Source organism: Pinus tabuliformis, chromosome 3_1, assembly GCF_031772625.1.
Source record: "Pinus tabuliformis cultivar Carrire ecotype Pingquan chromosome 3_1, CPIR1, whole genome shotgun sequence".
NCBI lineage: Eukaryota > Viridiplantae > Streptophyta > Pinopsida > Pinales > Pinaceae > Pinus > Pinus tabuliformis.
The window spans coordinates 469,166,708-469,185,469 of record NC_142301.1 but is presented as its reverse complement, the minus strand read 5'-3'; positions in this window follow the sequence as shown (position 1 = coordinate 469,185,469).

Genomic DNA, 18,762 nt, shown 5'->3' with positions numbered 1-18,762 from the left:
ACCGATACACTAAAAACTACAGTTTATTCTTCTTTCTGAAAATTCTTACGAAATTTCAATTTGATGCTAAAAGAGGAATTTATGACGAGTTTCCCAAGGTCACCTATTTGGAATGTAATTCGGGGATCTACAAAAACCCTAACTTCCTCAGATTATATCTATGAAAATATAGCGAGATAGGATCTGAAATTCAGAGCCGAGGTTTAGACCAATTTTGTCTTAAATGGGTTTTTTTTTTTAGCTTCTGAAACTTTGTAGCGAAAGAGTTATAGCGCAAATTCCATGATGACCTGTTTTAGATGAAATGTTAGAGCTTGCAAAAACCCTAACTTCCTCAGATCATATCTCCAAAACAATAGCGCAAAAAGATCTGAAATTCGGACGTGAGGTTCAGGCCAATTTCTTCTCAAATATTTTTTTTTTGTAGCTTCTAAAACTTCTTAGCGAAAACGTTATAGGGAAAATTCCACGATGACCTGTTTAGGGCAGCGAAACCCTAGAATCCACAGTTCTTATACCAAATGTTATGAAACCAGCTCACAAAAATATAGAAAATATAGATAAACACCTTAGAAATAAGCCTCTTCGAGGGGGAAACCTCCTTTACATTACACAAATGAACAATTCTTGGATGATACAAATGACAAGACCTCCTTTTTATATATAGGAGTCTAAGGGGTCATAATATAATCAGGGCCGACATAACAATAATAATGTAAGGGCACAATAATAACAATAGTGGGCTTCTACGGGGCACAACAATAACAATATAGGGACTATATGGGCACAATAATATAATAAGGGGGCTGTACTAATAACAATAAGGGGTTACACTAGTAGTATAGGGACCTAACAGTTTCTCCTTTCCTCTTCAATGACTTTTTGAAACACCATCACCCTTTCATTGTTTCTGATTCAAAAACTGATAATATCCTATGTTTCCTAACATTTTATCATATTCTTCAAAGTATTAATGATTTTTTCATAAATTCATCCTTTAATCATCAATCTTAAATTTCAAAATAAATAAATAAAAATAGAGAGATTTTACCTCAAGCATATTTTCCAAATATGTTTTGTTACAAACTCAATTTCTTCTCTTTTCAAAGAGCTTACTTGCATTCTCTCTTTGTCACAAATTCAAATATTATAAACCAAAGGTATTAAAACCCGAAGATAAATACTATAAACCCTAAAATAAACATGCTTGACCATGATTTACCGTTGTTGATTTTTATACTGAGACAATTTTTGTCACAATGTGATGTTGGATCTTGGTTGACGATGGTTCATTTTCATATTGAGACAATCTTTGGCACATTGTGACATTAGACCATCATTGACCATGTATGACCATGATTGTAAACCCAAGCTATTTATATTAGACCCTAAGATTAATATTATAAACCATATGAATTATATTATAAACCTAAGGAATATGAACCAAATAAACCCAAGGGATTGATATTATAAACCAAAGGGAATAATAAACCCAGGGGATTAATTATAAAACCCAAAGGTATTATATACACAAGGGAATAATATTAAACCCAAGGGATTAATATTATAAATACAAGGTATATAGAACCTAAAGGGATTGGTATTATAAACCCAAGGGATTAATACTAAAAACCCAAGGGATTAAAAACCCAACGATCGATAATATAAACCCAATGAATTAATATTATAAAACCAAGGTATATAAACCCTAATATAAATATTATAAACCCAAGGGAATAATATTAAACCCAAGGGATAATTATTATAAACCCTAAGATAAATATTTGTCACAAGGCGACGTTGGAATATGGTTGATCATGATTAATTTTCATATTGAGAGAATGTTTGTCACAATGCAACATTGGGAAATGGATTACCATCATTGACCATGGTTCATCTGCATATTGAGACTATCTTTGTCACAATGAAATGTTGGACCATGTTTGACCATGGATGACCATTTTTGTGACAATATGACATTGGACCAAGAGATAGTCTTTGTCACAATGTGACCATGGTTGACCATGATTGAACCCAAACATATTACAAACCCAAGGGATTAATATTATAAACACAAGATATATAAACCTTAATATAAATATTATAAACCCAAGGGAATAATATTCAACCCATGGGATAAATATTGCAAACCCAAGGAATATAAACCCTAAGATAAATATTATAAACTCTAACATAAATATTTGTCACAATGCGACATTGGAATATGGTTGACCATGATTGATTTTCATATTGGGACAAATAAACATGGTTGACCATGATTTACCATCATTGGTTTTCCTACTGAGATGATGTTTGTCACAATCTTACATTGGACCATGGTTGACCATAGTTGATCATGGTTGATTTTCATATTGAGACAATCTTTGGCACATTGTGACATTGGACCATTGTTGACCATGGATGACCATGAATGTAAACCCAAGGGATTTATATTAAACCTTAGAATTAATAATATAAACCCTATGAATAATATTATACCCTAGGAATATGAACCAAATAAACCCAAGGGATTTATTTTATAAACCGAAGTGAATAATAAACCCAACAGATTAATTCTAAAATCCAAAGGTATTATAAACCCAAGGGATTAATATTATAACTGAAAGGTATATAAACGCTAAAGTGACTGATATTATAAACCCAATTGAATAATGAACCCAAGGGATTAATATTATAAACCCAAGGTAATAAAATACCAGAGGGATTATAAACCGAAGGGAATAATATTCAACCCAAGGGATAAATTCTATAAACCCAAGGAATATAAACCCTAAGATAAATATTTGTCACAATGCGACATTGAAATATGGTTGACCATGATTCATTTTCATATTGAGACAATGTTTGTCATAATGCGACATTGGACAATGGGTGACCATCATTGACCATGGTTGATCTCCATATTGAGATAATCTTTGTCACAATGTGATGTTTGACCATGGTTTACCATGGATGACCATGGTTGTGACAATGTGACGATGGACCAAAATATAGTATTTGTCACAATGTGACTATGGCTATACATAGTTATTGACCATGGTTGAGCATGATTGAACCCAAATGTATTATAAATCCAAGAGAATAATATTAAACCTAAGGGATTAATATTATAAATTTAAGGTATATAAACCCTAAAGGGATTGATATTATAAACCCAAGGGATTAATATAGAAAACCCAAGGGATTAAAAACCCAATGGATTGATAATATAAACCCAAGGGATTTATATTATAAAACCAAGGTATATAAACCATAAGATCAATATTATAAATCCAAGGGAATAATAAACCCAATGGATTATAAACCCAAGGGATAAATATTATAAACCCTAAGCTAAATATTTGTCACAATGCAACATCGGAATATGGTTGATCATGATTTATTTTCATATTAAGACAACGTTTGTTGCAATATGATGTTGGAAAATGGTTGACCATCGTTGATCTCCATATTGAGACTATATGTGTCACAATGCAATGTTGGACCATCGTTAACCATGGATGACCATGGTTGTGACAATGTGACATTGGACCAAGAGACAGTCTTTCTCACAATGTGACCATGGTTGACCATGATTGACGATGTTTGACCATGGTTGAGACAACCTTTGTCACAATGTGACATTGGAACATGGTTGACCATGGTTAATTATTATATTGAGACAATGCTTGTCACAATGCGACATTGGTTTTTTTCATATTGAGAAAATCTTTATCGCAATGTGATGTTGGACCATGGTTGGCCATGATTATAAACCCAATGGATTTATATTAAACCTAAATATTAATATTATAAACCCTATGAATAATATTATACTGTAGGAATACAAATCCTTATATTAATAAACCTTATAAACTATTATTTTATAGACTTTTTTAATGAAAAAAATCAAAATATAGTGCAAAATCTTAAAAACAAATGAATAATTGATAATGATTTTTTCAAAAATAAATTCATACAAAGTAAAATGAAACGAAATAAGCATTTTTAAATTCATAAACTCATTTAGTGTAATCTCATTTGAATATAGCCCATGGGGATTTGGATTGACGGTGAATGGGTGCCTTGTTAAGGCACTCCTTGCGATAGGTCACTGGTTCAAATCCCCGTGGGTACTTAGGTTAGTCTAATAGATAAAAAAAAAATCTCATTTGAATATATTAAAATTTTAAAAAATATATCATGTGAAACATTATTGATGGAATTATAAATCTATAAATTCATAATTTTTTAATTTATGATATATTTTAAAAATTGATAATTAAAAACAAATTATATTTGTACTTCATTTATTTACTTAAAATAAATTTACAATATAATGCATTTCAAATTTTATAAATAAAAATACATTTCAAAACATCAATCATAATTGCTAAATTTCATAATTTATTAATCATGAAGGAACTTATCATAGAACTTATTAATATAAACAATGTACTTCATAAGTAAAATATTCCAATGACATATTAAGTAAAATATTTCAATGTCAACTAATATGTACAATGAAAGAAATAAATTTTCATGGTTAAAACATTTTTAAGCATTTCAAGTCATGTTATTATTTTATATTTGGGCTATATTTTTTTGTCAATCTTATGTTTGAGATGCAGAAATTTTTTTCTTAATTTTTCATTTAAAAAAAAAAAATTTAAAAAGAAGAAATTATATCACTCTAAACACTTCTTATGTTTGTGTTTAAAATAGATCAATATTGATCTTTAAATAAAAAAACTAATAATATCAGCTTGCAATTTGAAAATTTGTTATTGAATGATTGCTAATTAATCTTAGAACACAAATTCATTCATGCTACTTTACCTAATTCTACACTAATCCTACACTGAAAACCGAGGACAGACCAAATTCATTGTTGGGCTACTTATATACATTTCTATTTGAAAATTAAAGCAATATTCCATAGAACACTCCTTCAAACCATTAACATCTAAACCACACTAAGTTAGTAAATTTATAGCTGACACATAATTGATCTCGTGGATATTCTTGGCATAAGTTGGTAAAACCTTGTACTCCTCATTTGTGCAGCGATATATATTCCTCTTGAGAGTCAAGGTCCTGTAAGTTGGCCTCATGATCCAATATCAAATTCCCAAAATTTTCATAGAGGTTTTCCACGTTAAATTTGACACTATCAGACACCTATGGCACTGTACAAATATATGTATGTTCAGATATTGGTAAAGCAGATAGGGAAGTAAATTCTTGCCACGATTATAGGAAAATACCTTGTTATATATGGTATGGAAATATTTTTTTATTAATCGAAGAAGATGTAGCATTCACAATTTGTAGCCCACATTCTTCTAGCATGAGTAGAAGATTGGAGTAGACAATATGATCTTCGAACACATTGAGGGATATCTTAATGCCATATGGATGGAATTTATTGGCACCATAGTGAAGACATAGGAATTTACCTTGTTATATATTGTCATGTCCCCAATTAATAATTTTTCTAAAGGAATTGTCAATTTCACAATTTCTTGTAGTTAATAAATTTTTGGCATATAAACTTAGGAAAAGTGGGAGAAAAATGAAATTTATAAAGGTGTCACCCCCAAACATTAGAAAAGCCAAGAAATATGATGGGAAGTGGAGAGTGGTTGCCACTCCAAGGGAATACGCACCCCTTGGAGGAATTTTAATTGGGTGAGAGAGGGAATTTTATGGGTGGAGCCCACAAGGAGCATGAGGGATGGCTAGCTATAAATTCAAGGTGTAGCTCTCATTTTAAGGGTTTTTTGACATTTGATTATCCATTGTTACTCTAGTTTTTCAGTTGAGTTACAAGTGTTGCTTAGCACAACAGCTTCCCAAGGAGTGAAGTTCAACCTTCTCTTTGGTGAAATTTGAGTGCCACCCTAGGAAGGATTTCAATCTTATTTGGAAGCTGGGAGAGAGGCATCACACAACACTATGCCATTCTGGTTCAACTGGGACACAAAAGGGAGAGCCACACAGTCATAGAGGGAGATTGGTGTCAGAGCTAGAGGTTGTATTATTGCTAGGTGTTTCATGGAAAAATTTTGAGTTAAGGAGGATGATTTGCAGGTGGAGAGTGAGTCCCTCACACAGGACATAATTGTTGGGCATAGAGACTGTGACATCACCTACAGGCCTGTGTAGTCATTTGTGGGGGTCAAGTGAGTGGAGTCTTGGGCAAAGGATTGAGGAGATGGGTTGCTCAGATTTTGGTTGGAGGATCATTGGGGGGAAGTTTCTTTGCATTTTTGTAGAAACAATCATCATTCTATGTTACAGGCAATAATTTCTGGTTGTGGAGAAGGGCCAAGCTATTTGGGGCCAAATTTTGAGGGTCAAAACTAGAGCAAACCATTTATGGGTTTTTCTGGGTGTTTGGAAAGGATCACAACCCTAAATTTACAAAATTGTCTAGGTAGTTTTGAGGGGCTAAATCAAGGGGCCAAGTCATCCAGCAACATAGAAAAAACTAGGCCAGCACAAATTTCTATAGGGACAAACTATTGCAGCATTTGGGCATTGAGAGATGTATCACCTTGGGCCTGTAGCTTGCCTTCAGCAAGCCCAGATGCACTCCTTCCTATTTTTATTTTACTCCAACAATTGAGAAATAATTAAATTGGCCATTTTGGTGTTCCAGAGCATTTTTTTTTTATGGGTGTTTACTGAAATTCGTTATGTTGTTATTTATGTCCATGCCTTTGATTATCATTGTAAAATTTATATTTGGAACATTATAGTGGTATCAGAGCATGACCTTGGCTAGCTGTGGGAGAGCTAGCAAGATCATGGAGGTTTTGGCCATGTATGCATAGTGACTGGTGAATTTATGGGCAGTCTAATGAAACAGAAAGGGAAGATTACATGTGGGACCATGAAGGACTTGATGAGGCATAAGCAACAGTAGAGGAGGAAAATCCAATAGATCCTAGAGAGGATACAAAAAAAGGTGGTGACATTGAGTCATACCGAGCAAAGAAGCCATGTGCATGCATTCATAACCCAACATTACAACACCCATATGTATGACCCATTTGGTTAACCTACTATGCCTCATTTTATGGATGATCCAAAGGATAAGAATGGGTCTAGGACGAGATCATCCTATAGAGGAGGGAAGTTTGAGAGTGAGACCAGGGGGTGTTTCTGTTGGTAGATACTGGGCTTTAGATATTAGGAGCCTGAGGACACACAGGATGGTGAGGGGAATGTTGATATACCCAGTGTGGCCCAGGAGTCACCATTGTTTGTGACCTCTTTGATAGCACTGGTTCACACCTTGGTGGAGAGGGTAGAGCCTATAATCCTAGAGCCATATGTTGATGAGGTGTCATCCCTAGGTGAGGTACAAGGAGAAAAAAATGTACCAGGAGCCATGATTGAGTTCCCTTACGAAAACCACCTATAGCAACATGGAGAACACATAGAGGGATGTGAGTTAGTCATGGAGGGGTAGGTTGTGACCCATGTGGTGCCCATGGTGGAGGAGGACAAGCAATCATCTTTTGGGCCAACCACCAATTTAGACCAGGTAGATGCACAAACCATCAGAAGAGCTACAATACTTCCAAACAGTAGCTCTCTTCAGTCCTATATAGATGGGACTTGCAACATTTCTAGGCTACCTCTATACATGGGAGAGAGAGAGGTAGAGTTACCTAAACATATTATATGTGTTTACCAACCTAATGAGACGAGGTGAGATGAGTTGCGTAGTGTGCAACGTTTGCATGTTGGAGGGCTAGTTCTCAGTTGGTACTTGGTGGAGTGGGCTAGGCGTATAGAGTTAGTTATAAGCTAGAGTGAGATTCGTCAGGGATGTTCAAGCATCGGGGATATTGGAGGCCCAGATTAGCATTGGGATCCAGGTGGGAATACCTACCATTTTCTAGATACACAGATTGACTATGGAATTAGTGGTATAGTTGACCCAATGGTCGAGCATACACAATTTCTAGGAAAAAATTAGTCAGCACTAGTGGCTAGTCAGTGTCTGAGGGAACTCCATGGGTCATCAGGTTATGATGTTTATGCATGGAGTCATGAGATCATTAGCACACTCTAGAAGGAGATTTTCGGAGGAGGTGGCATTGGCAGGGCAACAGATAGTGACTTGTATGGGGATGGGGATTCTACATAGTTATGTGAGGCACAAAGGACACAAAGGAGCAAAGCAGTGGTGGCATTGCTACTGGTACCTAGGGAGATTAACTTCACGGGTCCCTCCAAGAAGGTTTGGAGGGGAGATCCATTCATCGGAGGGTATGATGATGCAATGGTAGAGGTAATCATGAGAGTCGGGTGCAAGCCAATGCGTATTGTCATAGCTTTAGGCCATGACATCCAGGGATGTGTAGGAGCATATAGTGATGAGAAGTGACCTACAGAGGAGCACAAAGATGCATGGTTATTTGTTGTAGCATGTTGGCATGCGTTATGGATTAGAAGGAGTGACTCCCATCGCGTTGAGTACACACGGGGAGTGCCAGGTACAATGACATAGGCATGATACAAGACGATATAGGATGGTCCAATAGTAGCACGGGGTATCCAGTGGTGTACACGGATAGGTCACAAGGTATAGTGGCATGCCATGGAGTACAAGGATACTTGGTGGTATGCAGTGGGATATGGTGCAACATAGTGGGCTCTTGGAGCGATGCCTCCAAGGAGACTTATGGACAATGAAATTAGGTGTATCATTGGGTGTAGCTCACCCTGGATCGATGAGGATGCGATTAATATTTTGGGGATGACATGTTCAATCGAGAAATGTCTTCGATTGGGTTATCTATAGATCTGAGGCAGAGAGAGGGACATCCATAGGATTACTCTTCAGTATCCTTGTAGATTCTTGATCATATCGTTGGGGACCTACCCACCCATCACCATCTAGTGTTGCTTATGGTTGTAAAGAGTTTGGTTGCCGCCGCTTGATGCTTTATGTTCAGGTAACAGGATATGAGAGGCCCACCTTAGGTAGTTGGATGAGGCAGTGCATGGCACTGGTGGTGAGGAGACTCTCCAGTTGAGACATTTGGTGGAGCCATCATTTGAGGGATATAGACTTAGGGATGGTGTGGTTTATTTCTGGTATAGCATAGGCTCTACTCCTAAGCTCACACTTGGGGAGTCAACTGCGAGAGAGTTTCATGATGCACTTCTAGCGAGACAGTCTGAGGCGTTACAAGAGCTTGAGGGATAGTAGGTGGTAGAATTCATCTACAGGAGGGTACCCAAAATCCGAGTAGCATCCAGGTGTATTATCAAGAGATGGGATATCGTATATCACTACATGGTCTAGCAGAAGCAAGGTAGATTGTAATGCTTGGGAAAGATTCGTGATACTTGGGGTCCACAATTGGTATACATATAGGGGTCAGAGATGAGGACCAGATGGGCTCTAGTAGTTAGTAGTGCTATGCAATGGGAACCCATGAGGTGTTGGAGTTGTGGACCTCTAGCATGTTTATGGGAACTAGGGATCTAGTTGATGTGGGGGACACTCCATTACTTAGTGAGAATGCTCGGGATAGATGGTGACCGGGTTCATTATCAGGTTGACACATGGGGGATCACTGAGGTCTTCATCATATGGCAAGGAAGGTGGGTGTTCAGGATTTGGGTCAACCATGGAGTGATAGGTGCGGGCATTGCTAAGTCCTCTTGGCAGGTTGGGCATAGCTTCAATCATCACATATATAATGACCGAGAGTTACAGGAGATGAGGCTCTGGTATGATCATGTTAGATAGTTAGTCATGACCAGAGTGTCGTAGGGTCTACAGGACAGTTTCTTCCTGCGATGGGCTAGGGACCCTCACATCAAAATACTTGACAGTTCAACTACCTTTGGGGGTGAGCTGGGCTTGATAGGGAGAGATCATTCTGACCTTCCATTGGATTTTAGTGATTCTTTATTGGCATGGGGGATTTCACCAGCATGGAGGTATTACCAACATGGGGATTTAGAGGGAAGCTCGTGCAGGCAATGATTTATCTCAAAAGGAGTTGGATTGTATCTTTGGGTTCCCACCCTTCGAGTATGTGAGATGGATGTTTCAGCAGAGCAGTTGCACAGGGATACATACATGGATTTATATGATCGTTTTTATTTCTTTTATGATGGTATGCAAAGGGCTTCAGGTGCTTATACCAAGTTAGACAGTAATTGGAGCAACAGGTGCTTCACCTTGACCAGGACGGCTTGGGGTCCTAGTATCGAGGGACTCCTTCATGACAGGATATTTTTGGGGACAAGGATGGCTTAGTGGCACATTTGGAACCCCAATATCATTTGCAATAGCCATTTGGGTAAGATGATAGACGAGAACTTGTTTAGTCATGCTTGAGGACAAGCGATTTTTGGTGGGGAGGACTATCATATCCCTAATTAATAATTTTCCTAAGGGAAATCTCAATTTTGCAATTTTTGGTAGTTAATAAATATTTGGCATATAAACTTAGGAAAAGTGGATGAAAAAAGAAAATTTCTAAAGGTTCCACCCAAAAACATTAGAAAATCCAAGAAACTCGATGGGAATTGGAGAGTGGGGGCCACTCCAAGGGAATATGAACCCCTTGGAGGAATTCAAATTGGGTGAGAGATGGAATTTGATGGGTGGAGCCCACAAGGAACATGAGGGATGGCTAGCTATAAATTGGAGGTGAGGCTCTCATTTTAGGGGTTTTTTGACATTTGATTATCCATTGGTACTCTAGTTGTTCAGTTGAGTTACAAATCTTTCTTAGCACAAGAGCTTCCTAAGGAGTGAAGCTTAACCTTCTCTTTTGTGGACCTTGAGTACCACCTTAGGAAGGATTTCGATCATATTTGGAGGTTGGGAGAGAGGCATCACACAACACTACACCATTCTAGTTCAGCTAGGATATAGAAGTGAGAGCCATGTAGTCATAGAGGGAGATTCGTGTCAGAGCTAGAGGTTGTATTGTTGCTAGGATGTTTCTTGGAAAAATTTTGAGTAAAGGAGGAGGATTTGCAGGTGGAAAGTGAGTCCCTCATGTAGGATGGAATTGTTGGGCGTAAAGATTGTGACATCACCTATAGGCCTGCATAGTCATTTGTGGGGGTCAAGTGAGTGGAGCATTGGGTAGAGGATTGAGGAGTTGGGTTGCTCATATTTTGGTTGGAGCATCATTGGGGGGGATTTTCTTGGCATTTTGGGAGCAGAAAACATTATTCTCTCCTACAAACGATAATTTTTGGTTGTGGAGAAGGGCCAAGCTATTTGGGGCTGAATTTTGAGGGTTAAAACCAAAGCAAAACCTTTCTGGGTTTTTGGAAAGGATCACAACCCTAAATTTATAGAATTTTCTAGGTAGCTTTTAGGGGCTAAATCAAGGGGCAAAGTCAACTAACAATGTAGAAAAAACTAGGCCAATGCAAATTTCTGGAGGGAAAAACTATTCCAATAGTTGGGCATTGAGAGATTGATCATATAGGGCTTGTAGCTTCCCTTGTGCAAGCCCAGGTGCAATCCTTCCATGTTTTATTATACTCCAACGATTTACATCTACTAAAATTGGCCATTTTGGTCTTCCAGAGCATTTTCTATTTATGGGTGTTTGCTGAAATTTGTTGTGTTGTTATTTCTGTGCATGTCTTTGACTATCGTTGTAAAATTTCTATTTGGAACATTACATGTATTTTCTTATATATAAATTAATGTTATAAATAATAATGGTGAACTTATTAGAATTGGAATAATCTCAACATGGAGGAACTTATTAGAATTGGAATAATTTCAAATCCCTAGAAAGTTGGTGGCTGGGGAGCCACATGGAACAAATCTAAATATTTAAATTTATTAAAAGTAATAGACCATTTTGCTAAATAAAATTTTCTTATATATAAATGAATGTTATAAATAATAATGATGAACTTATTACAATTGGAATAATCTCAACATGGAGCAACTTATTAGAATTGGAATCATATCAAATCCCTAGGAAATTGGTGGGTTGGGAACCATGTGACACGAATCTAATTTTTTTAATTTATTAAAAGTAATGGACCATTTTACTAAATAAATTTTTCTTATATGTAAATGAATGTTATAACCAATAATTATAAACTTATTATAATTTGAATAATCTCAACATAGATGAACTTATTGGAATTTGAATAATTTCAAATCCCTAGGAAATTAGTGTGTGGAGAGCCACATGGCACTAATATAATTTTTACGCCATAAGGAATTTTTCTATGAAATGAACCCCCTTAAGTGTCATGGTGTCCTGTTTTGTGCCATTGATTTAATATGTTATACGATCGAAAATATTCATACAATCGAATGATCAGAGGCGGTTGTAAGTGTGTTACCTTAATTAATGACCCACAACACTGCGTATCCTGATTCTGATTTTCTTCTGGGGATGGCTCTTCCTTCTTCTTTTGCAGTGGCTTATTTCTTGGTGATGGCGGTGAGGGGGACTAGTCCCTTGACCTTGATTCTTCGTTTATGCAGTGCTGAAATTCAAGGGGCGACCGTGGAGTTCCAATTTGATTTGAAGTCCCCAATCTTCTACATCGATCCATTGTCCTAGCACCCATACAATTCACCTGGTGCCTGAACTTCAGACTACAAACACTAAATGGTATTTTGGTATACTCGGACATTATGTTCTTAGTTTCACTATCAATTTAATGTGTTATTAGCTGGCACGTGTCTATAAGTAATCATGATTTATGACAACGTATTCAAGGAATTTAGGTTGATTTTGCAAACCTCATATGTGTAAATATTTATCCTTGCCATCGACCCTTCATGCTTCCCACGCAACGTCATTTTCTTTCATTGTAACCTAGTACCATCTCCACTTGTTTCTCTAGGCATAACAACCATTTGTAAGGTACTATTTGACATAAATTTGCTTTGCTTATGATGACCCCTAATGACCCCTGGTGATTTCATAGGTCAGAGATATAACATTTCAACAATTTATGAATACTCTGAGTATTTCTACCTGTCAATAATTTAAGCTAAAGTTGTATTGGATGCTTCTCTTTGGGATTTAGTGAGAATGGTGAAGGAACAAAAGGCAAGACTAAGAGAGGAATACCTTAGGTCTGCAATAGATTTTCTTGAGCTCGATGGCCCTAAACCAGAAGTTGGGTCTCCTTCCGCAACATAACTATATTTGTTTGACTGGAGCAGCATGGGATACTCACAAGTGGATTTCGGTTGGGGTGAGGTAGTGAGCGTGACTCTAATGAGCTTTCCATTTGTTCATGTTTTCATTTTCGTTTCACCTCCAAATAAAAATACAGATGAAAAGAGAAAAAATGGCATGAGATTTATTACATGTTTGCCCTTTGAAGTAATGGAAGCATTCAAATAAAAAATGGGAAAGCTTGGAATGTAACAGGAAACAGGTTTGTCCATCATACGCTAATGTGATCATCATATGCATTTGTATAATAATGTTTAGTAAACTAGAGGCTGCAGTAAGAATGGGAAGTTACAGATGAATTGACATCACTTTCCGTTCCATTTGTGTGCATTTCATTAGTGTTTGTTTCTATAAATCATCACAACAACTATGTGCTAGTTTTCAATAATATTGAAAACTAAAAGTTTGATTGCGTGTATGGGCATTGTCTGTTATATTTTGAAAGGAAACTTCTTGTTTCCGCGAAGTATCTTACTCATAGTTTCTTTTGGGAAAGAACAAAAACAAAATCTTTCTCATTGTTAATCAATTGATAGGGCTTGATAATTCATGATTATATAAAAAATATCCATAGAGAAATGGTTTATATCGTATATTAAATAACTCGTGATTCCATATCTCCAACTATAACATAATACACCCTTAGCCAAAAATATCTCCTATACTTTGTACTTTGTATTTGGTTAGATGTGTTACGTGTTATATCAGTTCATTGTACTTGGGCCGTCTAATGGGGACTTATTTAATCAACATAGTAACCCATTTCATCATGTTTTCATTTATTTTATCTCCATAATTGAGATTCGAGAATTTTATTACACTATCATAAATTTATTAAATGGTAATACATAAGAAAAAGTGGGTTAGCTGAATGGATAGTCCCTATGATTAAAGTATTTATGTTCTTGACACTCAGGTTTAGGGTTTATCTAAGTGATCTCTTCTAGTGAAAAGTCTTTGTACAAATATTTTATGTGTAAATTTAAGAAAAAATAATGTTAAAATAATTAAGATAAAAAATTATTTACGTAAAATGTCTAAATCTAAATACTAACGACCCTATTTCCCATAATGAACTTTGTCCACTAGATTAAATATTAAGAAATATAAACTCTAACAATATAGTAAGAAGTTGGAAGCTCATATGGCATAATATTTTGGAATTAAGTCGATCATATACTTGGTTTTATTTTTTCATAATTTAATCAAATTATGATAAAAATCTCGCCCATTTTCCACAATGAACTTTGTCCATTAGATTAAATATTAAGAAATATAAACTCTAACAATATAGTAAGAAGTTGGAACTCATATGGCATAATATTTTAGAACTAAGTAAATCATATACTTGGTATTATTTTTTGATAATTTAATCAAATTACAATAAAAATCTCAACCATTATCATAATTTTATTATGATGCAGCATTTATAAAAATTTATAAAACTTTCTAGATATAGCCCAACTTTTACTAATAATTATGTTCAACCCGCTCAAATATCACTAATTAACTTTATATATATATATATATATATATATATAGTAAAAAAGAGAGATTCAAGAGCATCATCATATTATTTATTGTTTATTGGTATTTTTTTCATAAAGAAAAATATAAATAAAATATTTTTTTAATTGTAATATTTATTTAATTTTTTAAATGTTGAGTATAGGTAGTCATTTTCATATTAAACAAGTACTAAAACTTAATAAATAAACCTTTATTTATCACTAAAAATTACTATGTTATCTAGATGTACTATTACAAATGATTTAATGAAAGGGTGTAGACATCATTCATTAATATCATGAAAGTTGCAAGTGTATCACATAAACCAAAAGGCATTACTAACCAGTGGTACAAACCTTGTCTTGAACATTGTCTTCCACATGTCTTCAACTTTGATTATCACTTGAAGGTAACCTTATTTAAGGACCATTTCACTAAATAATTTAGCTTATTGTAGTTGATTCAAAAATTTATCAATCCTTAGAAGTGCATATTTATATTTTATGACGATTTTTTTGAATGCATGGTAGTCAATGAACATTATCCAACTTTCATCCTTTTTTGGCACCATGATGATGGGTGAACCACATGGTTTTTTGAATTCCTACTCCAATTAGTATTGTAGCTGCTCTTGTTTCCTTATCTTTGTTGCTTTCCTTTGCTCAGAAAACAATGACACTAACTTCTTCAAGATACCCATGATTATTCATGTTAATGATCAATGAATAAAGATAGTTTTCCTCAAGTGATCTTATGGCATCACAAATCAATCTCCTAAAGTGATCTTATGGCATCATAACTCAATATCCTCATGTGATATTATGGCATCACAACTCAATCTCCTCTTTAAATTCTCAGTGGAGACTGTGGCTAGCAAGTTGTTTTGACAAAAGTTGTTTTCACAATTAAAGTGTGGAATGGATTCCAGTAAAATACACATACACCAAAGTACAATTTGGTGTAAGGAAGAACCATTTCCTAATGTCATCAACTTATGTAGAAACATTTGTTAACAATTAAAGTGTGGAATGGATTCTAGTAAAATACACATACATCAAACTCAATTTGGTGCAAGGAAGAACCATTTCCTAATGTCATCAACTTCTGTAGAAATGTTTGTTAACACTGTAGACGAGTGGATTCATAATAATTATGCAATTTTTTTATTTCTATAGAAAAATTCATCTCCAGATCGTTTTTTATGGGAAGCCTCTCTCGAAGATCGGTTTTTGTTGAAGGCGTTTTTGTTTGAAGCCTCGTTTTTGTGTGAAGCGTCTCTCTATCACCTAGGATAAAGTCTTTGAAAATGGCCACCGATGAAAGCACAAGTTGCAAAATGTTTTTGTCCTTGTCACTTCACATTGTTACTAATTCCTTCAAACTTATTCCTTCAAAGTTAAAATATCTTTTTCCTGGTCAAAAAGTACCCTAGTTCCAATGAGGAATAAATGCTGGGAATTTCTTAAAAGATTATTGTTTTCCTGGCAACTTTCATCTCTTGAAACTTAGTCTTGTTTTTGTTTTTTATCTAGTATTGGTTGAATTGGAGATAAGAGAAGTTTCAATAGTTGACTAAAAGAGAATCAAGGCAAGACATGCTTTTTTGTTGGGGTTTATGTTGTTTGCAAGCATAAACATTTTGTACGATTGAAAATTTTCTTACTCGGTTTTCAATTTCATTTTGCATTAGTGCTATACAACCCATGCCTTCACCTCTTAGTTGGGGTTTACGGTTTTTTATGAAACTCTTACTTGGGGTTTAAATTTTTTTATGAAAGTAAAGATTCTGCAGGGATTCAATTCTTTCTTCCAAAGTAATCTTTTGTTTGTATTTATTTTTTATACTTCAATGTCATATAGAGTATCTTTCCTTGTTTAGCCTCTTGAGTGGGAGATATTGTACTTATGCAGTTGAGTGTCCAAATATATTAGTAATACATTTTTAAATCTCCATCTCCATTGCTCTCTGTTATCTATTTTTTTTCTTTATAGTTTGTGGCCATCTAGAATGCCTTTTCTTGTGTTTTTTTTTTCTTTATAGTTCGTGGCCATCTAGAATGCCTTTTCTTATGTAAAAATCCTTATTGAAAGAGAATTATCTTGTGTAAAACTTCTGAGCGAAAGAGAATATTTTCTATGTGGTACAAATATTTAAATATTGACAATATTGATTTGTTGTGATTTGTTGGGTTGCTGGTTTTGTTTTTTCTTTGCTTCACATCTGCTAATTAACGTTTCCACAAAAATTGAATTTCTGAGGTTTGTTGGGCTCAAAGACTTACTAGTTTTTTTGCGACCTTCATTTTGCAAGGTTTGAATGAATTGTTTGGGTTAGATATTGTGGTAATGATTATAATACATTATTGTTGCAACATGTGTGGAGTTTTATCTTTAACCTTTATTATATGCATAACTCTGCTAGCGTATCTATTTCTTATATGTGCACAAGTGAGTTTATTATCCTTTTTCCGTTCCTTCTTGTAACGTGAATCTACAACATATAGCATATTTTTTAAAGTATTTCTGGTGGCTAACTAGAATTTAGCCTTGTTTTAAGATTAAAAGATTCAATTGCATATACAATTCTTGTTAGATATAGGATGACGGTCATTACTTTACTCCCAAATTTTAAGGAACTAACTTGGTTATCATTTATAATGATTTTGAATGTTCATTTTAACTCTGTTTTCTAGGACAAAGTTTTTAGGGTTTTTTTTGTTTGATTTTATGGGAACTTGCTTTGAGAAACACTCCCAAAGGTAGGGAGTTGTGGTGTATAACATGAGCTATTTTCGCTTAGAGGTAAGGGGTTGTGGTGCATAACATGAGTTGTATTTGGCTTATGTGCTAGATGATAGGGGCATCTATTTTTCCAAAATCATCTAAGACTTTCTCCTAGCTTCATCCCTTGTTTGAAATATGCTAGTTTGGTTGATTTTATATTATTAATGCGAAAAATTGTGTGGAATTCGCAAACTCTTCTGTGGCTCTGATTGTGAAAGTTAGGGGTTCATTGTGTCTTAAAAAAACATCAACACCAGAGAACCATCACATTCAATCAAGGATCCATACCTACATTCACCAACCATCCATTTCTAAATTACCAAGCTAGCCAGTTCCCTAGAAGGGTATAAAACAAAACTAAAGTTGCAAGTACAATGTTGAAATTGCTAAGAATTCCCTCAATTGAAATATTGCAACTCAAATCAATAGGATAGATAAAGAGGAGTTCACTTTACTTTTAACACCATGTTATTCCTCTCACTCAAATTGTAACATATCACGCATGTCTCCATCTATGCTCTTTCTCCATATGTTATTGCCTTATGACGTTCCTTTGCAACATTTGGTGCAATTGTTAGTTTAAATTTATTAAAAGTAATACACCATTTTGGTAAATAAAATTTTCTTATATATAAATGAATGTTATAAATGATAATGAGAAACTTATTATAATTCAAATAATATCAACATTGAGAAACTTATTAGAATTGAAATAATCTCAAATTCCTAGGAAATTGGTGGGTGGGGAAAAGTCAATGCACACTAACAAACTCTGTAATACACTACAACCCTTGATAAACATCAAGAAGGAACATATGCTGAGCATATCCCCTTGAGAATTAATCTAAACTCTCAATTAAAAAAAATCAACAAACCTCTTTCCATCTAAAATATATATATATATATATATGCTACTACAACCCTTGATAAACATTAAGAAGAAACATATGCTGAGCATATTCCCTTAAGAATTAATCTAAACTCTCAATTTAAAAAAACAAAAAGTCAACAAACCTCTTTCCATAAAAAATTTATATATATATGCTACTACAACCCTTAGTAAACATAAGAAAAAACATATGCTAAACATATTTCGTCAAGAATTAATCTAAACTCTCAATTAAAAAAGTGAACAAACCTCCTTCCATCTAATATATAGAAAATATTTATATTTTCATGGTAAAAATTTGTGTTTTACTTTTTGAAAATGTCATTAACTCTCAATTTCTATTTTATGTGTAGCAATACCCTT